General features: G+C 39.3%; 1 protein-coding gene across 6 annotated transcripts in view; it reads right to left on the bottom strand.

The window, feature by feature from the left end:
- LOC101845404 (orexin receptor type 1) overlaps positions 1 to 4,810 on the bottom strand; it is a 160,645-nt gene that overhangs the window by 92,734 nt on the left and 63,101 nt on the right. For 5 of the 6 annotated variants that reach the window (XM_013083919.2, XM_013083920.2, XM_013083924.2 and 2 more), the window contains one exon: positions 3,594 to 3,712. The exons of the other annotated variant lie outside the window; for it this stretch is intronic. The gene's annotated coding sequence lies outside the window, so the exon portion shown is untranslated. The remainder of the gene's footprint in view (positions 1 to 3,593; positions 3,713 to 4,810) is intronic. 6 annotated transcript variants of the gene reach the window in all.

The following is a 4,810-nucleotide window of genomic DNA, read 5'->3' as shown; positions in this document are numbered from 1 at the left end:
GGCCTTGCCCCTCTGTTCCACTCCCCGAGCCATCTCAATTAGAAACAGAAACCAACTTAAAATTTTCTGATTTCTCCTTGTCTTCCTCTCCCCCCCCCCTCCCCTCCATCTTTACTCTTGCTCACACACTCTCTCCCTCTCATTCTCCATCTATGCTTTCTCTGCTTCCATCTCTTTTTCCACCAATTTCTTCTCTGGTTACCCCTCCCCACCCCACCCTCTCTCTCTCTCTCTCTCTCTCTCTCTCTCTCTCTCTCTCTCTCTCTCTCTCTCTGATACTGTCTTTCTCGCCCACTCTTGTCCTCGCATAACTCCCCATTATTCTTTTTTTTCCTGTCCCTGGCCACCCATCTCTCCCGCTAATCAACCTCTTATCTCAAACCAGATTCCACATAACCAGCCCTGATAATTGTGGCGGTTTGAAAGTTGCGGTGATTTTATCTGTTCTCTTTACGGACGCTCAATTAGGGATATTGTCACCACTGACCGTCCGGTTCCTCTTTTTTCATCTTGCCCGAAGCCCTCCTCCTCCCTCTCTCTCTCTGTCTCTCTCTCCCCTCTCTCTCTCTCTCTCTCTCTCTCTAGCTCTCTATCTATCTATCTATCTATCTATCTATCTATCTATCTATCTATCTATCTATCTATCTGTCTATCTATCTCTTTCTCTCTCACTCTCACTCTCCTCTGCCGGTCTCTCCGTTTTTCTTTTGTCGGTGCGTGCATGTGTATGAATTAGGCCTAACACCCGCATGCGCGCGCGCACACACACACACACACACACACACATACACACACACATACACACACACACACGCACACACACACACATACACACACGCAGGGCTTGAAATAGACCGCGGCACCGCGGCAATTTGCCTTGGTGCCTTTGCAATTTGCCGTAATGCCCTTAAAATCAAAGGGTCAGCCGCGGCAGTTTTTGCTGTGCCCTTTATTTTTAATGTGCCACAATGAAAATAAATCACTATTTGTCCTGTGCTGTCACTTCTGTAAAAGAAAAGAATGTTGTACAAGCGTCTTGTCGGGTTCGCCACCGAGGCAGGTCAGTGAACCTGAGCATTGGTATCACAACTTAATCACAAGACACGGCATCGTGTGAGCACTGGTTGTTGGGGTCACCAAAGTTCATTCAAAGTGTGAACACCACGAAGTACCGGACTCCGGAATGGGGGGAATTATTGATTTAAAAAATTTTTAAGATACACGCGTGGGAGGGCGGGGGGTATGGAGAAATCCTGTCCGACATGTCTGAAATCTCATCGAAGCTTCAGTCTGACACTGCTCAGCTTGATAATTGTGTCCATTTTGTCATGGCTAGTGCAAACACACTCACAGCAATGATAACCAAACCTCAGCAGCGGTGTCTGAAAAAATATCTGGGTGAAAAAGAAGGCTGCAGATGTGAGAGATGTGGCAAGAGATGAGTCTCACAACTAGACGTCCTGATAAAACAGCACTTTTCTCTGAAATCATCTTCTCTGGTGATACTTTTTAAAATCACTTGTTTTCCCCATAAGGGACAAACGGTAAGCCAGTCTTTTTCTATATATTGTGTGTGCCAACATATTTTCAATATTCTGATCTAGTCATAAGTCATAATATGACATGCTGATTGTTTTAGGTCTTTTTAAACAACATACATGTACTTTAAAACATGTATTTTCAAACTTGTTTTCACGTATCATCATAGTCAGAACCTCACACTGTTTAACCGCTTGACAGAAATTTTTAGTCATTCATTCTTGTTTTTTTCGTTCAAGTTCATAAGTTGTTTTCACTCCTCTTTTTTTCTTTTTCATACAAGTTCAAAATTTGTTTTCATTTCCCATGATTTGTTTTTATTTTATCACTACACTGCCTCACTGCCTATAAACCACTCTGTTTGAATCTCAAATGATTAATGTCTTAATTGGTCATATTATTTACTGTTTTCTATCGTGCCCTATTGTAAACCATCATACTCATTCATCTTAATCTAATCAATAAGAGCTAGATAACCTGGTCATAAAGGCATCTAAAAGTCAGATTCAATCGTGATCATTATTTGATTTTTAACTGATTTTTTAAAATTTTGTTTTGGTGTGGTTTTACTGTGATTTACTTAGTTTCCATTCATGATTTTTTTTAAAATTCCGATAACTCTATACGTTTGTAGAGAGCAAGAATAAATATTATAGTTATTTGTATAAACATTGTGATGCACGATCCAGTATTACCAACTTTAATCAACAAAATTATCACCTTTAATTTTTGCCTAGGTGCCCTAGCAAATAACCTCGGTGCCCTCTGATTTTTAGGCCCCACCGAGGCAATTTTTGCCTGCCCTCCTGAACACCTAATTCAAGCCCTGCACACGCACCCACAAGCACCCACACACTTTGACACAAACACACATACAAACATCCATAGACACACAGACACACTGACACACATACACCACACACACTTAAATATAAACACCCACCTACAAATATACGGTGGCTAATTGAGTACATGTATTGAGTTCAGACTCAAAAAGTAAAGTCAAGCAAAGTAAGTGTCGGTGACATGAGGTTCAGAAGGATGGTCACTGGGGTGTGTCCTTGAGCAAGACACGACAAGCTTAGCTAAATAAAACCAGGGCGCTCTACCATGGCGACCAGAAATGGCATGTTTGTGAAATTGTTCTGTATTGATGTCATACTGTTAATTTGTGTACGTATTTACGTATGTACGTATTTGTAATTATATATTTATGTTGGCATGATTATCAGTTTGACGTTGTGATTCAAATGCCCCCACGGGGATCAATAAAATATTATTTTTTTCATTTATTTATTTATTTATTTATTTATTTATTTATTTATTTATTTATTTATTTATTTATTTATTTATTTATTTATTTTACACATACACACTCTGTCTCTTGCAATCGAACTATTCGCGCCTCTGTATTAATTCATAATCTGTTTTTACTGGACAGGGTAAACTTGGCTACTGAAGTTAAAAACCTATTAAATAATTTCTCTAGGCTTTGAAAATGCCTGATTTTCTCAAAGTTCTTGAAGTACTAGATAATTTCTCAGTGAAGTAGAAAGTAGGCTTGCTAATCTTTCTGTGCAGAACAAAGAGGAAAACGTCTGTAGCAAGTATAATTTATTCACTCTTGCAATTCCGTTTCAAGAAATAGCTGAGTATATCGCCAACCTCCCTAAATATTGGAACAGAAGAGTCATAGCCTTGTTAAAAACTCATAGCTTTCCATTACATAACAATCTGTATCAGTGGAAAGAAATAAATTCAGTCTTATGTGAGAGGTGTGACTCTCATGAAATTGAAGAGGAATTCCACTTTATTTTCTATTGTCCATACTTTGTTCATCAAAGGAAATTGTAAATTCTCCCAGCCTTACTCGACAAAGTGACAGAAATATTCAAGGATAAGTGATATGTGCACAACCTGTACTTTTTCATTACTGAAACTTTATTTAACAAATAAAAATTGAGTGTTTTTTATGATATCATGTGGGCCAGTGGCCTTAAACACTGAAAAAAATTACTTTCTACTTAATAATAATGTCTTTCTCCTTGTCTTACCAAAGGTTTCCTTTCTTTTTTTTTGTTTCTTTCCTCCCCTCTCTATGCGTGCTCCAGGGTGTTGCGGGGTCTTTTCTACTTGACCGGATTCACGGTTAACTGATGGGAACCACGGTAACCTTGACAGAAGGAAAGATAACCACATATAATAAAAATTGTAAAGATGTATTATACAAAAAGACAGAGTGGTATATTTGAGGCATCATGGTGATCCCATCTCCTTCAATCGCAAATATCTTGATTTCTAGTAAAAAAACAAATGGGTTTTTTTTTCTCATCAAAAGATAGACAAATAAACAAGCTATACGATAGTACTAATAACTCCACATTCCCAAAAGTTGACGAGCGCCTGATAGAAAACAAATTTTAATAGCAAGAAAAGGGTGAAGGACAGTACAGGGTCAGGATACTGGATTGGTGAGCGCATAGGCAAAGTGCGTATGTAGTTTCAGAATTTTTTGACACCACATAACAGTAAATCGGGCTAAGACTAAGACAGAAATAGTGGGGTGAGGGGATAGTGAAAGGAGATATGCTTTGCTCGGGGGAGTGGACGGAGGAAGGAAGGGGATTTTAGGAGATCGATTTAAGCGGGAAACGAGGTGAGGGTGGAAAAGGGGAACCCTTCTGAAAGTTAAGGAAGATAGCGAAGGTCCTGGTAGGCGAAGAAACGTGAGACAAATGTGAGAGCATTTCGGTTTTGAGGGTTGAGAAGGGGGAGGGGGGATTTAAAATGTGACTGGATAAAGAAAAACAAATGGCGTGTAATTACTTTTGTGTTTGTTTGTTTGTTTATTATTTGTTTTGGGCTTTTTTTCGTACTTTCTTTTTTGTTTTGCTTGGTTTTCTTGTTTTAGTTGTTGCTATTTTTAATATATTTAGGGTGGGGGGTGCGATTTTATTTCATTTTAATTTGGAGGTGAGGGGGGTCCATGTAGGGAGGGGGAATGTAACAGAGATAGAAAATGGTTTGGGCTGATGTGGCGAATCCACCAGTTGGAAGTAATTGATTTACTGAGCGGTCAAGGGTGTTTGACGGACAGAGGGGGTGGCGTGGTCACTCATGGGAAGAATGATCTCGAATTGATTGCTTTCCAGTCTTCCAAAATCTCATTCAGCAGATCGATAGCGAAAACGACGACAACGTTGATGATGATGATGATGATGATGATGATAATGATGATGATGATGATGATGATGATGATGATGAGGAGGAG

Source organism: Aplysia californica, unplaced genomic scaffold (assembly GCF_000002075.1).
Source record: "Aplysia californica isolate F4 #8 unplaced genomic scaffold, AplCal3.0 scaffold00262, whole genome shotgun sequence".
Classification (NCBI taxonomy): domain Eukaryota; kingdom Metazoa; phylum Mollusca; class Gastropoda; order Aplysiida; family Aplysiidae; genus Aplysia; species Aplysia californica.
The sequence above is the reverse complement of the archived record's forward strand: the minus strand, read 5'-3'. Positions and strand labels throughout refer to the sequence as shown.